The 26,785-nt window shown below is 40.6% G+C and overlaps 1 protein-coding gene across 7 annotated transcripts in view; it reads left to right on the top strand.

The window, feature by feature from the left end:
* The first annotated feature begins 328 nt into the window (after positions 1 to 328).
* Positions 329 to 26,785, top strand: part of LOC121089193 (activating transcription factor 7 interacting protein) — a 113,757-nt gene continuing 87,300 nt past the window's right edge. For 3 of the 7 annotated variants that reach the window (XM_040596215.1, XM_040596214.1, XM_040596208.1), the window contains exon 1: positions 329 to 489. The gene's annotated coding sequence lies outside the window, so the exon portion shown is untranslated. Of the gene's footprint in view, positions 490 to 696; positions 829 to 19,571; positions 19,900 to 26,785 lie in introns of those variants that run through there. The other 4 variants (XM_040596218.1, XM_040596217.1, XM_040596209.1 and 1 more) reach the window with 3 other exon arrangements.

The following is a 26,785-nucleotide window of genomic DNA, read 5'->3' as shown; positions in this document are numbered from 1 at the left end:
GGCCGGTTGCTGCCGGCTGCTCCCACCCTGTCCCTGAGCCCTGCCTCTGAGCCCTGCCTCTGGGCCCTGCCCCTGGGCCCCGCCACAGCGCCCCCTGGCAGTGACAGCGGCAGCGTGACCCTCAGCCCCGGCGCGTTATAGCAAATAACCGTCCGCCACCGCCAGACAAGGGGCGGAGCTACCTGCTAATTTAAATAACTCGGTGGCTCATTTGCATGCCGCCAAGATGGACGGCCCTGGGATTGGCCGGCTGCGAGGCAGCCCCCACTGCCGGCCCCTGTGCCCACGGAGGGGGCGGGGTCACCCGAGAGAGGGGAGGGGACATTGGGCTTATTTGCATAACGGCCCCGCGCGTGCGACGGTGGGAGGCGGCGTTGGTGCCTGGAGCGAGTTCCGATTTTGAATCTACGGCGGCAGCACCTGGAAGGCGGGAGCTGCGGCGGGCGCCGAACGCAGAGGCAAGAGCTGCAGCGGGACGCGGGAGCACAGGTACCGCTCGCCCCCCGGGGCCGCGCGCGGCCGGGCAAAGCAGCACTCGGTGCGGAACGCTGCCCCGCGCGGAGGTGGCGGCCGCGGCGTGCGCATGCTCCGGGGCCGCAGCTTTGCACACGCGCCGCTGCGCGCACCCACGCTCGGTCGGAAGCGCAGCGCAGTTGGGCGCGCGCTGCATGGGAGCACGTGACCCGGCTCCAGTGCAGGCGGCGGCGCGCATGCGCAGTGCTGTTTTCGCGCAGAGGTGGCAGCAGGTGGGGAGCGGGGAGCGGGGAGGCGCCCTCCTTTGCTCCCCACGTGTGGAGGGATCCCCGCGGCAGCCGCTGCAGCTCACAGGTAGGTCTGGCGTGGGGCAGGGCACTGCTGGTGCGCTCTGCTGAGTCCTGCAGGCGCAGAGAGCAGAGCATCAGCAAGTTGTCTGTGTTCCGTATGACGCATCGGCGAGGTGGAGGTGCCACCTGCACCGCGCTGGGCAGGTGTTTGGGTGGGACAGTGGTGTGACTGGCTGGCACCTCGGAAGCATTTCCTTCCTCTCTGCCTGGACTGGGGATGGTGTGGTGGATGACAGCGGTGGTGCTGCGTGCCACCAGTGGATCTCCTCACACCTGCAGCGGGTGTGGATGTTGAGTGTTGCAGTGGATGGGGTGTAGAAGCAACGAGGAAAAAAACGTTTTTTTTTGTTACTGTGCTCAGTGGTGCGCTAATGAACTTTAGATTACAGTTTCTGAAGCGTATGGGCATGCACATTTACTAGAAAGGAGGGTGTTTGAGGGGGGAAGACCTAGCTGTTGCCTTATTTATGTGATGTCATCAGTAATCAAGGCCAGAGTGGCTTCTCCAGGTTGTCGTGGAGGCCCACATCAAACAACATGGCAAAAGTTAATAGGTTAAGTAGTGTGGTAGTGTAAAGAAGGTACGCTTGAACTTCTGATTTTCTTTGAACTTAAGCATTATGAAATGTAGTGTTCATGATTAAGTGCCTCACATTTTAATTCATGTGACTTTAAGGCCTGTTAGAGGTGTGGCACTGTCCTCAAGAGGTTTTTTCTTTTAACACATATATATGCTTCTTAGTAGATCACCTAATCTTTGATAGATACCCAGTGGAAATTCCTACATTAGATTATATTGTTGCATAATAGTAATATTGAAATAAATCTACATGTTGTAATTTGACCGTTAACACAGACTTGTTGAATGGAAAAATCAGATGGAATTGTTGATGGAAAAATATTATCTTAAAGGAGCAAACAGCTCAACTGTTCTAGGCAGCAGTCAATAACCTTACAAATGCAGCCATCATGCAGTCACAGAAAAATAACACTTGAACATCTAGAGAGCTTATTTAACATGCTAATTTGTGGAAGTGAGAGTATGTTAATAAATACATTTGGTCAATACCCCAGATTGTACAAGAAAATACAATATAATGAATAAATTTATTGGGATTCACATCTGCAAGATAAAGATAATCTGCAGGCATGATGTTTGGCTCTCTTTTGCAAGTTAAAATGTACTTGGGGCCAGTATTTGTTATACCAGTTTGATCTAGTTACAATTATTACACTTATTAATATCTACTTCATGTTTTTTAAAATAAAAATGTGAAGAATGCGCTTACCTTCTGTAAGCTCTGCAGAAACAGCAAATATCAATGTGAGAAATATGTTTTTCTGATTAGGTACTGGTTTGTGCAGTCCTGTGGAAAGGTATGAAGGAGGGTATTACCTTGAATATGCAAGAATTCTTTGGAGGGGAAAAAAACTAACACAAAACTTACTGCTATTAGATATGTGAATTTGGGTAGGTAATTTCTGTTTCCAGGTCCCTGAAATGAGACTAATGTTACTGTCAGACCTATCATAAAATGAATTCACTAATGACTGCATGAGGGCTTCTGCAATTCATGAATCATGGCAAATACTCCCACTATTTATTCCTCGAGTTTGGCAGTTATCTTATTTTGTATACTCCAGAGGTATCAAATCAGGTTCCTATGTCTATATAATCCAGAAAGGAAATGCACTAATAATTTTGAAAAGCAACACATTTTTTTGATAAACACCAAATAATTAAAATACAGAAAATCTTGTGTTGTCACTAACTGTTTTAAGTGCTCATTGTGTGTTCTTTTTCAAAGACTCTTAAGAGGTCTTTGTGTTCTCATAGTTATTTTCTCAGTTTAGGAGACTTAATATGTTGCTTGGAATACAAGGCGCTTTATCAGCTGTAACCTTGCTACCAAGTGTAGCAGTGTTGAATCGATAGTTCCTGTGATATTGCGGAACAATATTGTAGTTTGCTTTACGAATAATTAATTTAACAAGACTATCTTGAATGTTGTGTAGGCTTGAAACTGATCATAACAGAGTTGATTCAAAGAAGGATATAATAATTACATAAATCACTTGAAACAGTCATTTTGATGCTCTTATTGAGGGACTTCTTAAATCTGATTTTCTATCCATTACAAAGTCTGTTTTCAAGAAGATGCTAATCCCAGTAGATAGGCATACATGCCATACTCTGCCAGGTTTGCTGATACGTCCTGCTTTAGCTTGTATTGCTATGCCGATTTCAGGTATTTAGGAGATCAACATTAACTGTAGTATGTTAGTTTTCCTGTAAAGGCTCTTTTAGTAATGCTTCTGTTCAGGACATAGAGACAGGAAATATGCTATAATATAGACATATGCTTTTCTCCCAGCACAGGAGTTGATCTTGCTAACCAAGAGGCTGAACAACCAATGAACAAAAATGGTTTAATTTTAAATACTACTGATTTTACATAATCTGTTGCAAATAGAAACATTTCACACATTAAAAATTTAAGAAATCTTATTTTAGTAACTGATTCCTAATTAGTAAATAAATACTCATTTTTATTGTGTTTGATTGTGGGTTTTGGGAGAAGGCATTTTTTATGTTACAAACGGACAATATTTCCACAGTGAATAGCAGTTGACTAAACCGGATACTGATTTTCTTTCCAAAATGAAAAAAAACCACCCAAGTTTTTCCCAATCTAGATTTTTTTTTAATAGTATAATCACTAATTAGGCTTATATGGGCTTACTGTCAGAAATTGTATTTATGCCCAAAATCTCAAGATTATTCATAAAATGGAGATATTAAGGCCAAAAGACCCTTCACCAGTATGTTGCTCTTTCTTAGTTTGCAGGTTGAATGCATTTTTTTCCATTTCCTCTCCGCTTGATGTTTTTCTGTGTTGTGGGCTAGTTATATGTTTGTTATGAGTTTATTTTGGAAATTACTGCAGTGACACAGATGTACATCATAGTTTTCGTAAGAGTTATTAGATGAGGAAAATGAGTTGCAAGTTATAAAACTTACTATGGTATGTGAATGTTGTGGGGGTTTTGTTTGGTGGGTTTTTTTCCTCCCCAGTGTATTTTAATGTAATATTTCTCTTAAATGCAGTGAGATCTAAGATTGTTAATATTTTTCAGTTAAATCTGCAACTGGGCTCTTTACTTCTCTTCAGTACATGTCATTACTTTGAGATTTACCTACACAAAATGATTGGGAACTCATAAGTTGACCAACACAAATGATGGTTTCATGATGTATATTCATCATTCTGGTATTTCAGATATACTTACTGCACTGTGCTCTACTGAATGAAAAAAATGCTTTCCTGTTTCCACCATACTGTAAGAAACTGTTCATCAAGCAGCAGTGACTTATCCAAACACAGAGATAAGATTGTTGTGGAGGAACAAAAAACTAGATATTTTTTTTTCCTGACAGCTCATTAAGAAGCAGAGAGAAAGTTAGGTTGTTATCTGAAGTGATCTCTGTAATCAGCTGTTTTTGTCAAGTTGGATAGTTGTAGAGTGTCTTAATATCCGAATAAAGTTTAGATGTGAAATGGGTAATGCTATTTAAAATTTCTATAGCTCAGTCTTGTTTTGGATATTAAAGCCTGATGTCTGATTGCAAAGAAGGTAATTGTAAAGTATTCTAGCTTTGAGATTTTTAGTCAGGAGGATCTGGAGCATAGGTTTTGTCAACCTTTGAGTTCTGGTTATCATTTTAAAAGCAAAATTTCGCATGATGTGCGACTTAATTTTCATTTCCCTGAAGAGATTTTTTTGCATCATTTGTGGTGTGTTTAGGTATCTTACCTTTTTTGTTTGGGGATTTTTGTTACTTTAATTTTCCAATAGGGGAAATAGGGGTCAGAAAATCCTTGAGTTCCTATGTAGAATGTTTAAGTCTCTGGAAGCATCTGATCATTAAAGTTCATTGTCAGTAAACAAAGCATAATACCTTTAATCTTCTGATAACTCATCATATGGTGCTGCCTCTTGGATACAAGCCATCTCCTCAGGCAGTGCTCCAAAATCTCTGCCTTTTGGCAGTCCATGATTTTTTCCAAAATTCCTGGGAGCTTGTTGCATGATGAACGCTACTCAGTTACTCTATATAGCAGTGGTTGCTAGAGGGGATGTGTAGAGAGGATGTTTCCTTTGAACATCCAGTGTAGCACAGGCAACTGTGGTGCCAAAAGGAGATGTGCTCCTGTAACAATAACTTCTGAAGCATCTCAAAGCCCCTCCTATGCTGGTGGTATCTCTTTTTTCACTTGAGATGTAGTGGGCATCTGTTCTTTGATACCCCCAGCTCCAAAACCCTAGTAGTCAATCTTGAGTTTCTTCTGATGTTTTCTGCCAGAGGCTCCAGGTGAGGCCATGCTCCCCAGCTGCAGTGTAGAGTATATTTTGCACAGCTGGTCCTGTCCCGACAGGCCCAAGAGTTACTGCATGAGTTATTTCCTGTTTGATATGCTCGAAGGCTTGTTGTTGCTCAGGGTCCCACTCAAAATCATTCTTCTTTTGGGTTACTCAATGGAGAGGGCTCAAAGCTGACCCTAAGATGGAATATGCATTCTGCAGAACCCCACAAGGCCTAGGAAAGCTTGTGTTTCCTTCTTGTTAGCTGGTAGAGACACAACTGCTATCTTGTCCACATCCATAGGCAGGTGATGGTGTCCATTCTGCCATTTCATTCTCAAGAACTGAATCTCCTGTGCAGGTCCCTTGACTTTGCTTTTCTCTATGGTGAAATCAGCTTTCAGAAGAACGTAAATTACTTTTTTTCTCAAATACTACTCTTGTCTTGTTGCCACACACAATGACACCATCAGTGTATTGTAGATGTTCAGGGGCATCACCCTTTTCCAGTGCAGTTTGGATTAGTCCATGAAAAATGGTAGGGCTGTGCTTCTACTCCTGGGGCTGTTGATTGCAGGTGTGAATCATCCCTCCATGTGAAAAAAGACTGTGGCTTGCACTCTGCTGCCAAAGGGATTGAGAAGAATGCATTGGCAGTGTCAATTGTAGCATACTACTTGTCTGCCTTTGACTCCAGTTCATATTGGAGCTCTTAACATGTCTGGTACAGAAGCACTCAGTGGTGGCATTCCTTCATTCAGGCCACAATAGTCTACTGTTAACCTCCACCCTTCATCAGACATCATCAGACTGTTGCACTGGCTGTATGGGACTATTAAAAGGTGAGTGAGTCTTGCTGATCACTTCTTGGCTCTCCAGTTGATGAATCAACTCATGGATGGGAGCCAGGGGGTCTTGGTTTGTGCGATATTGCTGCTGGTGCACTAATCCGGTCGCAGTTGGCACCTCTTTTCTTCAACTTGGAGCAGCTCCACGGTGAAGGGCTCTTCTGAGAGGTCAGGCAGGATAGACAGCTGTTTGATTTTTCTCTGTATTCACAGTGTCTACACCAAAGCCCATCAGTACCCCTTTGGATCCCTGAAGTACCCTCTTCTGAGGTAGTTGGTGCCAAGGATACAAGGGTCCTCTGGGCTTTTCACAATAGAATGCTTTTCCCACTTGTCCCGTTAAGTTCACTTCAGCCTCCAATACAGCCAATTCTTGGCATCCTGCTGTAACTCCAGAAATCTGGATGGGTTCTGTGCCCCTGTACCCCGATGGCACCAGCATACACTGCACCAGTGTCTACCAAAGACTTACATTTCTATGGGTCTGAAGTGCCAGGCCATCAAATCCACACAGTGCAGTATACCCAGTCATCCCATCCCTCCTCCTGGCTGAAGGCAGGGACCCTCTATTCCTGTTCCTGGTCAGAGCATTCATTGTTTGACCCTTGCAGTGCCAGACCAGAAGTCCCCTCACCAGGAGCAAGTGAGGTGATTTCAGTTCTTCTGTGTCTGGTAGAGGGTTGATTGCCACCTTGTGTCTCTACAAGCACTGTGCTGACATCTTTCTTGACCCTTTCTTAACGCTGTCTTCCCTCTCAGTCTGCATGCACAGGCTTCCAGCTTAAAGGTGGGTTCTCCATCCCACTTACTCATGTCCTCCCCCGTTTACACAGGAAGAACCACAGTGCACCATGCAGCATGTGCTAGGGGCCCCCTTTCTCTCTGACTGGAGCAGGAGAGGACTGATTTCCTGGGGCACCCCTGACAGCCAAGGTGCTGGCCTGTAGGTATAAGGAGGTACAAAGACTTTCTTCAAAGTTTTGGAGCCAAGATGACACTTTCTCCACAATTGATATATCTGTATCCAGGCAATACATTGCTGCCAAGACGTTAGAATATGATGGGGCACTTCAAATCAGATCACCTTCCTCCACATGGCTCACGTGCACAGGACATCCTATGGATCTTTGGAGACCTCATCAAAGTCTAGATCACTGCAGATAACTTCCAGTATCACTATTTCTCTCAGGTACTGGATGCCTTCATCTGCGGTAGTCTGTGTTCCTGGGAAGTTCACAAGCTCTTCCTTGAATGGATACCATGCCCTCATACTTGAGAGGAGCTGTCTCCAGAGACTGCATAATGCTGCATCTTTTCCAATTTTTCTCTCAGTTCCCCAGTTTCTAGCAAGGAATCTTGGCTGTTGGGCTTCGTTGCCTTCTAGTTGCTGACTGTTGGCCCCATCATTGGGGCAGCCAGACAGCAATCCACTCACCTGGATGGTGGCTGTAATATTTCCACACATCTTGAAGTTCTGAGGAGGTCAGGGACTGGGTATTTTCTGCTTCCTGTCTAAATTCTGTCACTCCTTCCTCCTGTTTGTTGAAGGACCAGCCTCTTGATCAAACCTTTCCTCCTCTTCCTCCTCCCTTATTAATCGATGATACGGACCCATTGTTTTTCTTGTCCACTGTTTCTTTTTTACTCCTGGGCAATTACTCTAGTTGTTTGTGTCTCTATCTCAACCATGGTGACCTTGGATCCAGTTTGGGTCCCTGTCTCAAGCACAGTCCTCTGAGAGTACTGAACTGTGGCTTGATAGGCACAGGCCAGGCCCATTACAGTACTAAAAGCTGTTGGTTTTCACTGGGGTAGACAAGGCACCCTTCTGTCAGGTGGCACGTCTGTCAGTGTGCCAGGGTTGCTTGCCTGTTCAGGTATGTGAAATCCCAGGTTATGGGAGGTGATAACTGTCCTAGGAATCTGGCCAAATACTTCCACACATCCTAGACCCTGGGACCAGCTGCCTCAGGGCAGATTTCAATATTGCCTCACCTAAAAGTTGCCTTCTCTTACACCAGGATGAGACCAAATTCCCCAAAACCCATAATATGCCAACAGTATTAATTAGTAGTATTAAACAGGTCATGTAAGGGTTAGCAAGGACCTTGGGAGCCTACATAACAAAACCATCCACGTCAATCCTGGGCAGGGAGAGGAAAGTGTATTCCCTCATCCTCCCCACAAAATAGCTCCCCCACCACAGCAAGGCCATCAATGCCAGGGCAAAGCACATAGCCATTATTTCTATTAACATGTTCCCAAGCTTAGCAAAATAGAGATAAGCAGTTCAACCAACAAACTCCATGACCCACCCAGCAGCTTGCCACTTAATAACTACTATAGCTATAGCACACTTAATATAAAACTGCTGTTGTCTCGTGCCCCTTGTTGGGCACCAGAAAGGACTGTGGTGAGTTGACCTTGGCTGAACTCCAGGTGCCCATCAAGCCTCTCATTCCCTCCTCCCCTCAGCAGAATGGGGTGGCTGGGGGGCACGATGAGTAAGATTAAAAAACTTAATGGGTCAAGATAAAGGCAGTTTAATGAAGCAATACCAAAGGTCACGTGTGGGGAAGCAAAGGAAAAGAAAAGATGTTATTCTCTACTTCTCATTAGCAGGCAATGTTCAGCCACTTCCTGGGAAGCAGGGCTTCAGTATGCATAGTGGTTGCTCCAGAAGATGTCATAAATAATAAATATCCCCACTTTCTCCTCCTTTCTTTTGGCTTCCATGTCTAAACAGACATCATATGGTATGGAGTATCCCTTTGGTCAGTTTGGGTCAGCTCTGCTGGCTATGTCCCTTCCCAAGGTCTTGCCCACCCCCGGCCTACTGGTGATGGGGGGAATGTTGGAGGGGCAGCCTTGATACTCTGCAAGTGCTGCTCAGCAGTAGCCAAAATGCTGGTGTGTTATCACCCCCTTTCTAGCTACCAGTACAAAGCACAGCACTATGAGGGCTGCTGTGGGGCTCAGACAGACCCAATACATTGATGTTCATGAGAAGGTTGGAAAATGGAAGCTCTGTCTTAAATTTTAACTTATGACTAGAAAATTGAATTTGCTGAGGTGATACTGCATTGTGTTGGCAGGTCATCAAAAGAGGGCAGAGAAATCTAAACATAACAGGTTAGATTTAAATTCTGTTCTGAATCTTCTTAAAATGCCTGGTTTTCTAACTTACTTTTTATTTTAGCCAGCCTATATAGCTGCCACCTTAAGCAACAATAAGAAATTGTAGTCCCATGTAAATATAGGAATTCCACATTAGTGGAGGTTAATTAACATTTTCTTGACCAAAGCCTTCTCAGATGAGTTATTTCACTCCTAATATTGTGTTTAATTAAATGTCATTAATTAGTTTGGTTGGTATTTTTTAACATATTAACACACCTGTGTATGTTAACTGAAGTACACTGAAGTGAACTCAAGTAAAGGCATATGGTTTCTTACCATTCAGCTAGACTTTTTGCAACTAGGTGTCTGTAACATGTCAGTACCTCTGCGTGTTCATGAAGCTTTCTGACAAGGTAAGAGGACTGACTGCTGCAACTGGAGTGTGACGTGGATTCTGTTTTCTCTGGCTCAGTGAAAGTGTTCTCTGATTTATTTATTTTTTTTGCCAAGTAGTTATGCCTATTCAAACCTATTTAAGTCATTGAATTTCCATATATCAAGTTCCAAGATGGAATTTTAGAGAATGTGGTGGTGTAGAAGTGCAGATCTTGGGTTCTGGATTAGAACCTCCCTAGGTTTTTGTTGAACTTCTAAGACTGGACATCAGAATTAACCTTCTGATATAGGAACCTTGTAGGTGTACTAAACATAGAATTCTATTCAAAACATTGCTACTGTGGAAATGAAAATATATGTATGTTTGCATACAAATGAAATACTAAGTTTGGATTTTGAAATGTTAAAAGTTACTGTCAATCCCTGTAAACTGAAGGTGTTCTATGTATTAAGTTCAGAGTAAGCAACATGGGATTGTAACTGGCTAATAGAAAACATTTCTTTTGAACTTGTTGTAAACTTGATTTCTGATTTAATAGTAGTTCTTGGTGAAGAAAAGCTTTAGTGTAGTGGGTAATTTAAAATTAATTTTAATGAAGTTGTTCTCCAGGCTTCACAAATTTGAACTTGTCTTTTGGATGTTTGAACTTCAAGCATACTTTAATTTAGTCCTCTACATCTGTGCAGTATTAACAAAGATTATAATAATCAGTGTAGCTGTTTACATGTATGTGTCATGCGCTTCTTCTTGCATTGAAGATCATCCTAATACAAGGACGAAAGGAAAAGCCAGATGGTGCATTTCAAGATTTTTAAAGTTTGAAATACTGTGGTGCTGATAAGTCTATCAGACAACTACTGCTGGCATGATTAATCAGTCCTGAAATAACCAACTACAGCTGGCAACACACATGCACAGTTATATAAGTTTATAGATGTTTTCATAAAAGAGGTAGATTGGAGGGCATATTTTCCCACTTTTTTGGGGGGGGGGCTTACCATGTTGGGTTGATTGTGGGTCATAGGCTGTATTGTGGTAGAAGGTTAGAAATAATTGAACACTAACTCAGTTCAGGATCACCCCATGTGCTCTTGCAGTTACTTTGTTTTAAAATAGCCATACCTGTTTTTTGTAGAAGAGGTGTACATGGTGAAGTGAGGCAGGTATTGAAGAGTTCCCTCTAGAATTGATCCACTGTTGCCTAGAGAAGAGCACATGATTTGCATTACTGAACAGATATTAGAGATGAACCTGTATCATATTTAGTCTGATTCCATTAAAATTGTATATTTGTTTGATAACCCCCCCTACCCACCCCACAGATTCCCAAACCACTTATTTAGGAACATACTACTCAGTATAGTTACAACAAGATTCCAGCAAAATTCCGGATGGGATTCTAGATATGTCTCTTCTTCGAAAAAATAACATGACATACCATATAATTTATAAAGAATGCTATACTTGATTTCTGTGGGTGCTGAAGTTCTGGAGTGTTCTTGAGGTTTTTTTGCTAGCTTCCTTATTTCTAAAGTGAACTTCCTTCCCCCACCCCCCCCTAAGTAAAACTGTTTTATTGGGCAACTAATATTACACAGTATTTCAAAATAGGTGGTGCTGTGAAAAGGTATAGATCAGTTTCTTAAGGGTTGGGTTTGTTGGGGTTTTTTTGGGTGGTGCTGGTGATTATTTTTTTAAGACTGAAATGAGGCTGCTTTTAAAAAGTATTCCCTAACGTTTGTTAGTTCTATGCATGATTTGGCTCTGTATCTGTGGCTGTTAATATGTGACATAAATTCTGAACTGCCTGGAGTCACGAGGGATTTGAAGTATGGGATACAAATCCTGCATCACAGACCTAGCAGGGCTGCCTCTCTGTGGTTTCTGGTTTATTTTAGTTTTCTCTTTACCAGCGGTGCTCCAAGCAGCTGCAGTGTTGCAGCTGTGCATTAACAGTTTCCTGCCTGTCAAAGAAACCATGCCTTTGCCGCCCCTCTGCCTGTGCAGTTTGTTGCAGTGTGGAAGAGAAGGAGGTGCTTTGCTGTGTAAATATTTTATCCACTGCTCAGTTGTCACTGAGGCTGGTCTTCAGTGCACAATGCAGCCATCTTAATCAGATTTTCAGTGCAGCTGAGACAGTGCAGTTTCAAAATGGCTGACAAAGTGCTCTTCATTGCAGCAGATTAGCTTGACTGTATGCAAATGAACAGAGCTGTTGGCATCATATGCTGCAGACCTTAGAGGTAAGCACCAGCTCTGCTTTGCTAAGACACAATTTCAAACTTTGTTTAGGCAAAACTAACCACTTCTAAGCTGTATAAAATACCTTAAAACTATTCTTCTTTTGTCAACCGGAGGGTGGGTTTGGTGGGTTTTTTGTTTTGGTTTGGTGGTTTTGGGTTTGTAGGTTGGTTTTTTTTTTTTTTTGTTTTCCCTCTCATTGAATTAATTCGTACACCTTTATCCTTTCTCACTTACAGGGTAGGTTGGGTGGGACCAGAGAGGTCAAAGGTCATACGCATGTCTTGCAAATCAGTTATTGAATTTTGGCTTACTTCCTTACCAGGCCAGAAGAACTCTCACTTTATGTTGCCCTTTTTCAAAAAGCTCACCTCAAACATAATTTTTTTATAAACTTTGTTACATTTTTGCAACCAGGTGGTTAGATTTACATTTGATCATCATATTTTCAACATGTAACGTTTTCCAATGATAGGTAAGAACTACAAAATCTGTGTTAATACATTGGAATAGCAATGTTTATGTAAATTAACTATTGTGCAGGTGGCAGTTATTTGCTACACTACTATAAATTCTGCAAAAGTACTACAAATGATACAGTGGAAGCTTCAAGGTAAATTATTCTTTCATTTCTTTTGTATAACTTAACTGAAATCTGCATTTCAAAGTGCTGGTGGTTTCATATGGCCTAGTGCAGGGGTCCTCAAACTACTGCCTGCGGGCCAGATACAGCCCCCCAGGGTCCTCAGTCCGGCCCCCGGTATTTATAGACACACACACACACACACACCCCGCCGGGGGTTGGGGGGGAACCAAGCAGCCGCAGATGACTGCCTGCCACTGCATCCGCGCGCCGGCCCCCTGGTTAAAAAGTTTGAGGATCCCTGGCCTAGTGTTTCCTGTGCATGTTACTGGTTGGTGGCCTAGCTACCTGTCATGCTCAGCACTCACTAGAAGGTAGTTCATAAGTGTCAGTGGCTAAGGGTGAAGTGCTGCTCAACTTCTTTCCACTGGGGAGAAGGAGAACAGAAAAGCAGCAGGAGAAAAAAGATATTTTTCTTCACAATTGACTCATTTTCTTGTTTTTTGTCTGTCTCAAAAAGGCCTAGTTAAGGTCTTTGTGGGATCTTAAGCTGGATATGAGTTAATTTGAGGGTAATTAGAGAGTTACTTGAAGTTCTTCAGAAAACTATCAGGAGCAGAAAAGAGTTGGATAACTCACAGGATGTAGCTCATAGTATTTTCCTGTCTGAAGCTGAACTTGGTGCTAAGGATGTGTAAAAGGCAGTACTAACCGCCTAAAAGTTTTTAGTCCTTCCTCAATGTTTTTGCACGGGAATTTGATGCTCTTAGCATACTCTCTAACAAAGCACTTGATGGTTAATTTAGTTTTTAAATGTTCCTGTAACTTACCTGCTATAGTTAATGATGGAACGCTGTTTATAAAGAAACAAAGTATTCTGGATAGATAGCGCACATCAGGTTCTTAGGAGACCCGGTTTCTTCATGTTTACCATGTGCATTTGATATGAAGAAACAACAACAACAAAAAGTAAAATACAGAATTTAAACCCCAGGTGGACTGCTGACTTCAGCTACTTGTAAATTTGTAAGTAATTGGTTATAGGATTTTCCTGCTTTAGAATAAAAAATCAGTGGCAGGAATAATGTGAATGTGTGGTCGCAGGTAATGATGAAATGCAGGTACGTAGGTAGTTTTATTACTTGCTTTATTGCTAGTAGAATTTTGTTTAGTGGATTTGATTTAAGGCAGATTTTAGTTCATAGTGGCTTTTCTTGATTGGGTAAGATTAGTTACAGATCCTGAGAACATTTGGGCGCTTTGAAATGTTGGAAAACTCTCGACAACAAATTCTACTTAAATGCATTTGTCTTGATGTGAAGTTTTGCCATATGTTCAACTCATCTAATGAATGCAGATTAATAATGTAGTGAGATTTCATTCTTCCCATCCTCCAACCAATATTTCTGGTTTTCTGCAAGATATTCTGAGTCAAGTCATCTTGACCCCAGTCTTATAAATGATTACAGAGGTTTGTGTTTGTGTGGGTTTTAGTAAGTTATTGTTGTTCATTAATTCCAGATGTTAATAACTCGTTGTTCAAAGCAAATAGAAACATTTTTTTATAATGAGATCCCTGAGCTACTTTGTAATCATTGAAGGGGATGAAATTTTATGTCTAAAACCTATTTACCATACACAACCAATGGTGGTTTTGCTGTTGGCTTTTTCTTGGTTTTGTGTTTTTTAGTTGTTTTTTAAAATGGTGCATATGAAAATGTTTTTATAACATTTTCATATTGTCAAGTGCTATTGGTTCTGTTGGTTTGGTGGGGTTTTTCAACCCCTTTAATGGGAACAGAAAAAGGAAAAGTAGTGTAGCTTTTGACATTCACATGTCATGTGAGGAGTACACACACAGGTAAGGAGTGGTTCTTCGCATGTATTACGTTTGAGTAAAACATTGCATGTGCACACCACATCTTTCACACAGTCCTTTTTGTGCCTTTTTTGTTGCCCATGACTTTTCCCTGTGAGCTGAGTAAGCTTACTCCCATTTTACAGAAGAGGCTTGGAGACATTTTCCAGGGTTCAAAGGAAAGCTCTTGTCTTGGTGCCTTGCCTTCCCTTCCCTTTCCTTTGGTTTTGGTTTACTTGGCTCTTTAACAGGCAGTTCTCAAAACAGCATCGTTCTTGGAAGCGGTGTACAGAATGACTGGCGGAGCAGGGAGCTGCAGCGTTTTGTTCTGTGAGGTGGGTGGGTGGTGTGGTTTGGGTTTTTTTATTTGACTGGTTTTGGTTTGGGTTTGTTTTTTGATTTTTTTTTTTTTTTTTTTTTCTTTCCTGAAGTGGGTGTTGGAATGCATGAAGTATGGTAGGTTTTGAAACCTGTGTTGCATATGGAATGTGTCCTTGTTTCCAAAAGTCCAAGTAACTCTACTGATAGCTGACAGTATGATCTCTTCTCTGTTCCCTCCCACGGTGTTAATAGCATGTTCTTTAGCAGTCAAAAAGAAAACTAAAAGCACTGATTTACCTGCATGGAAACAAGGTACTTCAGTGGATAAAAAACCCCCACCACCCTATGAATTTTTTATTAAATACATAAATTAGATGTTAATGACTTAAGTTAGAAATAGTTGTGTATAATGAATTAACGACTTCAACTGAATTGATAATTATACATTTTTAATGTGAGATGCATTGTCAGACTCTGCTCACTGTTCTTGTATCTGCATTTTCTCCACTTCTGACATGTGCTGCATTCTAGAACAGTTAGCCTTTGTACTACTGATAGGTAAATTTGAAGGATAGGTTTTCACAAGTAAATTGCTAATAGGGTAGCAGTCTCAAATACGTGTGACTTTCAAAGAGAAATAGCCAACAATAATTTACTCTGAAGGAGTGTATAGAGTCACATTTTTTTCAATTCATTTTTTGCATTTGGTGTATTTGATTATAAGGAAACAATTCTACTTTATTTTCATTTGTGCTCCAACTATTTGGATAGTTGTCATTACTAAATCATACTTGCTTGGATCCATTCTAACATGGCTTGATTATTTTTTATGTTCCTCTTAAAACAGAATTGTCTCAATTCATACAGCTGCATCTTCTATTTTGGTAGATATTTTGGGAGCAAACAATTTCAGGCAGGATTCAAAACAAACTGGAATGGACTGCTGAATTAACGCAATACTGCTTAATGCATGCAAATCACTCTCAAACAGCTGACTTGTTTAGTTCCCTACGTACTAGAAATAAATGGTTACCAAGCACTTAGAACTGTTTGGAATCTTAAATACTTAATCACGTTATGACTACTGTTAAACAGTTAAATTAGACCTTTATTTTTAGCTTTAACATTTACTGTGTTTTACTGAAGAATGTACTGTCTTCAAAGAAATTATGAGTAAGGCAAGCATTTAATTTTTGTTTGCTGCAGTGTCTCGATTTGCAGGTTAAGATCTGTCAGCTTTGCAGTGTTTGTTTAGTAAGTGACAATTCTTCATGTAAATTTAAGTGAGCAAAACATGTTTTTTCTGAAGTTGATAAGGAGACAAACAGTATTTCCCTTCTAAAAGAAAGGGAGTGCAACATTAAACTCTGTTACTGGCTGGAAGCTACCCGTTTTAGACACTTTTTCACCCCTTTAAAGCAGATATAACTAGTGTCAGCCATCAGCTCCCCCCTTTCCCCCCCCTTCCCTGCCCCTTCTGTTGATACGTGCTTCTGCTGTAAAATATCTTGAAATAAACCACACTGGCTAAGGTAACGGCTTGATAGACAGTTCTCTATTTCAGAAATGAACATTAATTTTCTGTGCCTTTCAAAAACCAGTGTGAGAAAAACTTGGGAACTACCAAACTTCTGGCTGACTTCCATGAATAAAATTTGTTCCGTTTCATGCTTTGGGGAAGAGAAGTCAGAGGGGAAGGGGGTATTTTGAACTCTGTGTGTGTTGCCTACAGAAGGCCCAGGGCCTTTTATTTTCTTTTGCTCTGGGTGTTTTCTTTAGATCAAGCTACTAGTGACAGATTTTATCTTGTTTGTTTGCTTGGTTGGTTTTGGGGGGTGGGTTTTTTTTGTTTTTTGGTTGGTTGGTTTTTTTTTCTTTTTTTACAAACTTCGTCAATTAAATGCTTTCATATTTGAAGTTGTGTCTGAATTAGGCAACTTATTCCGTGGCAGATTTTTCTTACCTTTTCTATTCTGAGATGAATCAACTGGCATTTAAGATTTGAGGGTGTTTTCTTTGATACATACCAATGAAACCATACAGCTAATAGTAAGGCTGGTTGCATTCGAAATAATTACTAGTTTTTGACTGTAACATTTGCTTTTTAAGGTTGGCTCTGATGAGAGACTAGAAAATTCTGTGTGTTGGAAGAAGAGTCCTGTTAACTGGCTTTGAGAAAGCAGTTATAAAAGCTCTCAGGTGTTTCCACTGACTGCATGCCGAATGTGGGAAAGGCAGGCAGACATTCTGGCTTTTTCTGTAGTGGCAACTAGAGAATATAATGGAGTATGCCATTGTTTATACTCCCAGGTTATGCTCTTGCATTTTAAAAAAAAAACAACACCCCTAAAACCCAAAAAAGACATGCACACACACAGCCCCCCCCTTCCCCTCCCCCCCCCCCCCCCCCCCCCCCCCCAAATAAAAACCACAAACAAAACTAAACCAACAACCCCAAACCCAAACAAAACTGGAAACAAAGATCCCCAAATATCCCATCTTGGAAGCAGCTTAAGACGTGCCTGTGCTAGCTGTCAGGGTGGGCTGGTCAGCTCGTACATGGCAGGAGGATGCTGCCCTTGGTGGGGGCTTAGCAAGTCCTCCACTGGCTTGGCCCACCTTGCACTACGCGGCAGCCCTGTGCCCTGTACTGCTGAGTTGGCGCGTTCCTAACTACTCAGCCAGCTGCGCCTCCTCTCCGTAAAAACATTTTGTATTTGAAAACGAGCTTTATTATAGCTAGTGGTGTAAGAGGCAGGGAAAGCACAGAGAGGAAGGTACAGCCTAGGGAGTGTGGGTGACTGCGGGAATGTTCTGGAAGCGAGGTGGTGCCTCCCCCAGACGGTAGGTTGAGAGCTCCCCCTCGGGGCTGCCGGCAAGCTCTGGCTTGGAGTTCCCTGGGCGGACTGGAGCCAAGAATAGAAAATTCTCCCAAGTACAGTCTTTTATTTTGCAGTTTCTGTTTTACTGTGGTGAGAATCGTGCTGTTATTCTGGTATTTGTGCACAAGGCTGTAGAGCTGGGGCAGGGGGTGGCCATATGTGGGGAACACAAAGGTTTTTTGTTTTTGTGGGTTTTTTTAAAGCAGCATTGGTGCCCTTTATTTTTAAGCTCAGGGGCTATTCATCTGATGATTCATTCTGCAAATGACAACAGCATCAATAAAAGATATGTTCTGTAGAGTGCTTAAATGTGCTAACATACACAAATCTGTCTGAAAGTAAGATAAATCAAAAGATACTGTGACATAAAAGAAGAACAGTACCAGATCGCTTGTATAGTTAATGACTGTCATTTTAATGTGGCAGTCATTCAGGAAAAATAATTAATTTTCCCTTACACATCACTTTAGGCTTTTGGATGCAACAGCTGAGGAGGAACTGTAACCACCAGTGAAAAGTAATTTGCATTACTAAATACTTTCAGACACAAAATTGCTATCTTTTTGACATTACAGATGAGCAAATTGTGTTACGCTCAAATAACCTAGAACCAGCCATACAGCAAATTAGGTTCACAGTGGAAAAGGGGGCATACAACATAATTTGACTATATATAGCCTTGACACTGTTGGCGTTCTAAAGAGGAACAATGCAGGGAACCGGAAGAGACCGGTGGTGAAAAGCAGGCTCCTCTGGTCCTGAGGGGCTCTGCCTTTGCAGTGCTGGAATCAACAAGCATCGGTGTCTACATCACTTTCCTTTTCCACTAAATGGTGCCAGGCTGCAACTACAGCAGTGTTGCTAGGTGTGTAGCTAGCCAAACATTACTGAGGATTTAACTTGATTTTATTTAGGGTTTCACAAATTGGTTTTTATACTTGCTGTACTAAATAGTATGTTTATTTGCTTTGGGTGGTCTCATGCTCTAAGAGTTTCTTACAAGGCAGCAACTGAGGGGAAAAAGGTTTACATCCTTTACATACACACACTTAATGGTAAGCAAAGCCTGGCTTATTTTTTTCCTCAAAAGGTAAAGTGACTTTTAGAATAAACATTTGTAAAATGTAATTAATTAATGTAATTGGCCTTTTAACTGGAAGTACAAAAGTAAGAATTGGGAATTAACTATTTGAAAACAGAGTGAGGCTGAAATCCAAGCTTCTGCTTCTAATTTTCACTGTATCTGTTAGGTACTTGAAAAGTTAAAGTCCATAGCTCTGGATGGGGGATTTTTTTCTCCATCTGCCTAATGAAGAAAAATTAAATGTGAAGTGGAAACAGCATATTAAATGGCCAGACATGTTACCTGTCAGCATTAGGTTAAATATGGATCTGCCTTACTTGGAGCTGATACTTATTTACTTGTTATTGGTAGACTGTGAAATATTGGAAATGCCAGTTTAAGAAGAGTGGGTTGCTGAGCATTGAGCATACTCATGTTTTTGGTGTTAATTGCTACTATGTAGGGCTCGCCAGAATCACTGTGAACACTGCAGTGTGAAGCATCCTACTAGGACAGGCTTCAGGGTGAAATTTCTTTTGTAGAGACTGTTGTCAGTTTTCATTTATATAAATAGTAAGAGCAGCACTTGACTTCTGACAGGGATCTGGATTATTAGTAAGCAAATAACTAGATGATATATTCTAGAACCCGTAGTAGTCTGGTGGGGGCAGGGGGAAGCTTTGCTCAGCAATATCCTGATGTAATGTAGTCTTGAAATGAGGCCCCCTTTATGTAGATTTTTACTGGACCAGCTAGCTGTAACTGCAGTCTGGCTCCCCGTCGGCAGCAACTAACATGTGTCATGGACTTCTGTGTACAGATTGCAGGAGCACTCTGGTTTCTGGACTGAAAAAACAGCACCGATGCATGTGAAAAGATGTACAGGGAACCTAGGTGTAATTAGATTGCTAGTACGTGAAAATACTGAGGACATTTCAGCTTCTTTTTTTTTGTGTGTGTGCTGTTCTGTAATAAATTTATGCTTGTTGGTACTACCGTGTGGTATGTGGGAGGTACTTCACTGCACATAGTTGCTGCAGTGCTAATAGTTGGCAGCACAGAAGGCAGCACAAAGAGTCCGACTGAAGGCACTTGCAGTTGCAAGGTTCCCTTGGAGGCTGTGGCATGCTCAGTGAGCTGCAGGGGCACTCCTGACACTTCAGCCACTTGTGTAGAGAAGTGGGAGTTCCAGCAGGCTTTAACAAGTAGAGGTACAACAGCATAGCTCAGACTGGCTAAAAAATAGTACTCATTCTGCTATGTAAACAAAACAAGTTCTTAGTATCAAGATGGCCGACCTGGAAGTCTACTTGTAGCGCGTGATATGCAAATGAGCTACATGTCAGTGGCTTACTCAGAGGAGGAAGCTCATTTTGCACATGCCACCTTCTCACCAGGTAAGAGAAGTAACTAATTTTCTGCATTAATGTTGTAGAGGCCTTTGAAGTTATTTTTCCACTTAGGTGCCCATCCCCCACTTTGGCATAATGCCAGGAATTAAATTTAAATATGAGGCATTTTCTGGGAAGCCTGGAAGTCATCTGTTCTTGCTGTGATTATTTTTGTGTTGCTGTTGTTACAGGGCACATGAACTAGCAGTTACTGTGAAATGTTTATTTAACTAAAAATGAAGACTTTAAAAAATACTATAAATTTGAGTATGTAGGTTTTGCTGCTGATGTTACAGGTTTTGTTTGGTTCAAACCTCTACTGTTTTGCCACTGTTATTTTTGTCTCTATAGTGACACCAGTTGATGCACGTGGAGGCTTAGCAATACTTTAGCTTATTCCTGAAAAGGGTGCGGAGCTAAGAAGGTAGAATACATGCCAGTAGCAGGGGTTTTGGCTTCATGGTCTTATGAAGAAGCTTCGTTATCCTGGTTGTGGTTTGAATTTTCTTCTTTTTGAGGTGGTAAAGTTGTTAAAACTATTGGACACTGAACTGTTGTCCATGTATCTTTTAGTATAAACACACATTCTCAGGTGTATTTATATGACCTTTTAAAAAGTGTATTTGTAAATAGGGTAACAGATCAGAATGTGATATTTATCTGATCTCCTCCTGAGAAGAAAGTAAGTTTGCCTTAGAGCACCAAATATTAACAAAATGACAGTGTTGTTAATTACCTAATATACTGTATTGTATTGTGGTTATGCATGCAGTGCGTGAAATGACAGCATGGGTTAGATGTGCTAGTTCTGTGCAAATGTATTTGCGTTGTTTCTATTTTACAAGTCAAAAAAGTTGTGAAAGGGTGGGAGACTAGAAAGGATTCATGGTGAAAGAAAACGACTGGATCTGGGAGGTCTCTGAGCTAGAAAAAAGAGATTCATTGGAGATGCATGAACAGGCCAAGGAAAACAAGGTCACTTAAAGGTAGACAGCAGCTCCAGATAGGGATGTGCAACTGGCAGTAGACAGGCCTGGTTCAGTTAAAGGAATAATGAGATTAATCGAAGAGAATAAAACTAAAAAGGTAGAAGGGCAAAGCAGGCAGGTAGATTATAGTCCCTAGCACTGCCATTTTAAACTCAAATAAGTATTGGAGCCATTCTGAAATAGACTATGAATTAAGGCCAATAGAGAAGATGTAAATATGCTAGGAAGGAGAACTCTTAACGGGTTGATATTGAGGAGGGGCAATTTTGGTGATAATAGAGAAAGGTATACTTCTGCATTGACATGGCACAGTAGAATGCTGCATGCCAACAGCTTAGACCAAATGAGCCTTTTTTGGGGGTATGTACTTACTTTGAAACCTTTGATAACTCCTTTTTTTAGTGATAACTTAAGATTTGACATGAGTGGCAATTTTGCTTGTCATTTAGAAGTCTGGTTATATGCATGTCCAGACTAAAACCAGTACAAAAATGATACGTGTGTGAGAAAGTATGTAAATAGGTATATGGTAGATTTCCACAAATTGCATTAGAAATCACAGTTAACAATTATAAAGGTTGTCCGTAAAAGACAAATTTTGTTAAAATCAGTCTGTTTTCATTGTAATGTGAAGGAAGCAATTCAGGGCCCCTCCTTTTCTGTAAAGTGTAAGTGCGAGGATGGTAGAGGAGACATGGCGTTGAGTGGTGCATGACAAATGTAGAAAACTGATTAAAAGAAACAAGTGTTCCCGAGACAAAACCTTGACTAGTAAAGCAAAGGATAACAAAAGTGAGACAGAATTCTTTCTCAGTTTTTAACAAACAGTAATGTATGTGACAATGATAACATAATTCATAGTGAAAGAGAAAGTATAAGATTACAGTAAACGTTTTGGGGGTTTTTTAGATAGAATTGAGATTACATTATAATATCTCACAGGTGACTTAAGTCCTTAAAAACTAGAAGTTACAAAGACAATAAAGATTCAATGATAGACGTTTCTTAACAAAGGCTATAAGTAGGTCCTTGTGATCTGTACCCAGGAGTTCTGAAAGAATTGAGTGAGAATCTATTTCTTTTCTGACATGTCCCTCCCAGTAACTTTAAAATACATTGAAAATTCCAGAAGACCTTGAAGACTTCTTATTTAAAAAGATCAGTCAGGATGATCTAAATAACTATTTAGCTTCACCTCAGTTCTGGGGAAAAATAATGGAGGGACATCTGAAGGATTCAGGAAATGCAGAAGAATAGTATTAGAATTAACGCTGAGGTGGTTTTATGGAAATAAAACTATTTTTGAAAAAATCCTAATGTAATCAGTTTTAGAACAAGCTTCCTTAATGTAAATACCTGCAATGTATAGTGCAATCATGACTTGATACAGTCTTTTTCTTAAATACCACACAATTCCCTGCCCCTGCCACCCCAAACCCTGTATCAGTTAAACATTAGATTGATTTAAAAGCTTCTTAAACCTTTGGAAGGGGAGAGGGGTAGGAAACATGCTCCAAGTAAAGTTTCTTTGACTGGTATTGTAAAGCAGTTACTTTTACAGAGGTCAGAAAGATGGACTCTTCCAGAATCATCTGGATCATGTGCTCAGTGGGACCCACTCAGTTACTATTGCACAGCAAAATCTGAAGTTGTACATTTAGAAACCATCTGTTATATGACGTATCTGTTTAACAGAAAACCGTACCCTGAAATTAAGTAGGGATCACAGAGATAAGAAAGTGAGCTAAAGTCCCAAATAGAAAGTTTATGCAGGGGGGCTAAAATTCTGTTGAATACAGAGGAAGACTAAGGAAGTCGTACACTTTATTAATCTGCCTTGAATATTTATACTGATGATGCGAATTCTTCATTAATAAAGGTTACAGTCCTGTTGTCCATAGGAGTGTTTTTTTACAATGTTGAAAAATTAGGAAGGCTACTGGCAAAAGGCACAAAAATCTCTCTGGCTCAAGAACACAAAACTGTAAAATACTGTAAAAGTTAAACTGTTAATTTATGTTGGAAGGGACCTCTGAAGGTTATCTAGTCTAACATCTTCTTCAGAGGAGAGTGACTTCAAAATTAGACCATGTTGCTCCAGGGTTTGTCAAAGTGAGGTTTGAAAATTGGCGAGGATGAAGATTCCACAGCTATTCTGGACAAGCTGTTTCAGTGTTTGACCATCCTTGTGGTGAGGAATTGTTCTCTGTATCTGTCTGGAATTTCTCATGATGCAAGCTGCATCATATTTTATCTTGTCAGTGTGCTGTGCATCTCTGAAAACAGTCTGGCTTTGTCTTTTCTATGAATGCCAATTAGGTTGTTGAAGAGAGCAATTACTTCTCAGCTATCTATTATTCATGCTGTACAGATTCACCTTGTTAGTCTCACCTTCTCTGTCATGTTCTCCAGCCCTCAACCATCTTGGTGGTCCTCCACCTGCTTCTCAATATCTCTTTTGCACTCAGGGTCCCAAAACTGCATTCAGGTCCTGTACTTCAGATGTAGCTTCACAGATGCCAAGCAGAGTGGAATAATAATTTCCTTTGATGTGCAGGCTATGTTTTTGTTTATGCAGCCCAGTCTTGAGCTTTAAAAGAAAGAATTAGTATAAAGCAATAATTCCATTGAGTATGTTCCTTCAGAAGGCAAAAATGACTAATAAAATAAGCTATACAATCATAAGTAATGGGAAGCTGGAGGCAGAACAACTAACTAATATTTAAAAATGGTTTGTTTGGTTGGTTTTTTTAATTATGCTGTGAAGTAAGGGAAGCAGTGAATTTTGCTTCTTTGTGTTTTGTCTCTTTTGAGAAAGACATCGAATCTTGATTTGAAGACAGACTTAAAAGAATGGTCAATCTGTGGCACTTAGATGGCATATGGATTTGGAACAGCAGCTAGGTTATGTGGAATAATGCTGGCATGAAGTTTTCTACCTAATCTGAATTTCTGGTTATTTGATACAGATACCTAGTAGGGACTGTTTTTTGACTCAGAGCTGGTTACATGTTTAGTCAAACCATACCTAGCCTTACACTGATGTGATGAGACCCCACAAAAGCTGTTTACATCTTCTGCCTAAGAATAATTTCTGGACCATCTCATCTTGTGGCTCTTAGCAAGATAAGTTTAGATGATGAGGTCAAGAAAGTTAGCCAGCAGAAAGTTAGTCAGGTGCCTTTCTGGTTCCAACAAATGGATGGCTAAGGGTGTTTAATGGTCTGAGACTAGAAATGGTTCCTTTTATTGTCATGCTTTACAGTGTCTTCCTTAATTCTAGCAGTTTAGAATTTTTCACCAGATCTGTTGCAATGATTCTGGATACTTTTGTTGTTTCCCCCCACCAGCTTCATTCTGAAGGAACAATGGGCAAGGCTTAACTCCATGCAGCAAAACTGTTGAATGAAAACCCTTATGGTCCAGAAAAATAAAATACCTAATAATAATCAGTCATCCTAGTGGTGCATAGTCCGTGACTTTTATCTTCCTTTAATTTACAATTGTATTTCTCTTTTGTTGTGGGTCTTTTTCTCAATTTGTGGTCAGACCTACTCTAAAATTTCACCTTCTGTGATGTTTTCCTTTTGCACTTAAATCTGCTTTGTTTCGTGTTGTGGTGGTGGTGGTTTTTTTTAATCAAAGAGAACAATATTTAAAGCTGTGGATGGTGCAACTTTTATACTGCCTTGTTCTAGAACTTCAATGACATGATTAGTCACAAGTGTTAGCTATCAGTTGTAGTACAGGCCTGCACTCTGTGTGTGTTGGGGTGGGAGGGGAAGAACTCTAGTAGATCTGAACTCTACTTAGGAAAGATCAGTTCATCTATGCTGCAAACAATATCTTACCTTTACTGAAAATAGTATACTCATGAAGTTTTCCAGCTTTGGTTGAAATACAGCATCAGCAATTTCCAGTGCCTGTAGTTGGTTTCAGTATGGGGCCAGGAAGGGGAAATTACGACACTCTGTCACACATGGATTTGCCAGCACAAGGTGTGATGGAAAGAGAATTCTAAACATGCTGTAGACCAGGATTTTGTGCTGGCTGTCCTGATGGCATCTATTACATGTTTGACAGCAGCAGGGTGAATGAAACTAATGTCTCGTGAGCTAGTTCTCAAAGTGAGAAAGCTGTAGAATTGCATCTGCTTTCTTTTATTGGCTAGGCTAGGATAATTTGAGTATCAATGCATGCCAGCACAAGACTTGCGTCTGTGTTCCAGGAAGCACTGCTGATGGTAGAAGGCAACTTTTGTAAATAGGTTGTATTCTCCAGGCTAGGAAATGATCAGTCAACTCAATAAGGGAGGAGAGGCATTGGAAAACCAAGTCCATGACTGTTCATTTGGCACAGAAAATCCAGCAATCATAGCAACTGTCACAGTTAAAATGTTAAAACATTAGTGCCCCTTAAAGTAGATGATGCAGGTTATCAGTTGGTTTGGACATGCTGTTCATTATTTCTAACTTAGAATGGGAAGTGAGCTTCCTCTAGCGGGAAGGCTTTGCTTCCATAGTCTAAAGAGAACTGATTGTTTCTCAGAAAGAACTAGCATTCTTTCATGGAACAGCAGCCTGCAGAATAATGAAAGTATTTCAATGAATACAAACCTGATAAAACACTGGCTAATACATGAGCTGGGAAAAGCTAACATTATTTATCCCTTAATAGCTACAATGCTGTTTGCTTGTATGCAAAATCTGACCAGTTTTTAATCTCTTTAACGCAGTCTTTTGGTTTGGTTTGTCTTTAATGAAAGCAGCATGTGTCCCTGACTTATTAGTCCCTGTTTGTTGCTGATTTTTCTTAGAGGAGGATGGAAGTACTTTGGTGATCAGTACTCTAGTTATGGTAAAATGGAGGGGAGAGAGAAAAAAAACCCACCACAACCAGCTGGGTAATTAACAGTTCTGTTCCAATGCAGCATATGTAGTAGTTTGAAAAATGTTACTAGGATCTTTTTCGTCACATGTTGAAGGATTGCTGTAATACTGCTTTAGCTTCTGCATCCTTTGGGAAGGCTTATACTGTTGGCAGCAGCGCTCTGTTTGAGAATTGTGCACTTGGAAAACAAGATGGAAATTCTCAGCATTCCTTGACTACTTAAAAAAAAAAAAAAACCCAAACATGTTAGTACCTGTGCTCAAACTTATAGCTGCAGTTGGTTCTGAATAAAAAAACCCAGCTTGTAATTGTTTGAGAAATTATTTGGGTGTCCAACACAACTGTCATGATGCTCAAGAAGGCTGGTCCATACAGAGTGCCTGCACGGGTACCGAGGTCAGTGAGCACTGTGAACCCGAGTCAATACTATGAACCTGAACCCACAATACTAGTATGTTAAGATGTGGAGCCTAGTGCTTTGAAACTTTAGCATAAGCATACTAGGGCTACCCAAAAACACAACAAGATGTAATCCTAAAATTACAGGGTATCCTTAACATGAAAGGCCAAATGCTTTAAATGGAAGCATCTACTTGTCAGACCTCTTTCGCATTGTGCTGTGCTATATGACTAGTCAGTCAAACACATACATGCATATGTATTGTGGTCTGCATATAATGTCAAGAGATTTCACTAAACTTTTGCATGTGGGTAAATTGTTGTGGGTACAAGAACATTTCTGTGGACAACAAACTAAGCAGACATTTTCTAAGCTATATAGCTTGCTCAAAGAATTGCTTCCTGATTTGCAATATGCTTTAAGTTCTAAGGAATAGAGATGGCTTTGATATAAAGCATTTCCAAGTTGAGAATAACTTATAGCTGGATTCCTATGTATGATTCACAGGTAGATTGTCATATGTTCTCAGAACATGACAATGTCATGTATTTTACAAAAGATGAAAAGAGGTAGCAGAAAACAAGCTGCTTATCAAGCAGGTGTTTTATTTTAT

This window comes from Falco naumanni, chromosome 5, assembly GCF_017639655.2.
Source record: "Falco naumanni isolate bFalNau1 chromosome 5, bFalNau1.pat, whole genome shotgun sequence".
Taxonomy (NCBI): domain Eukaryota; kingdom Metazoa; phylum Chordata; class Aves; order Falconiformes; family Falconidae; genus Falco; species Falco naumanni.
The sequence above is the reverse complement of the archived record's forward strand: the minus strand, read 5'-3'. Positions and strand labels throughout refer to the sequence as shown.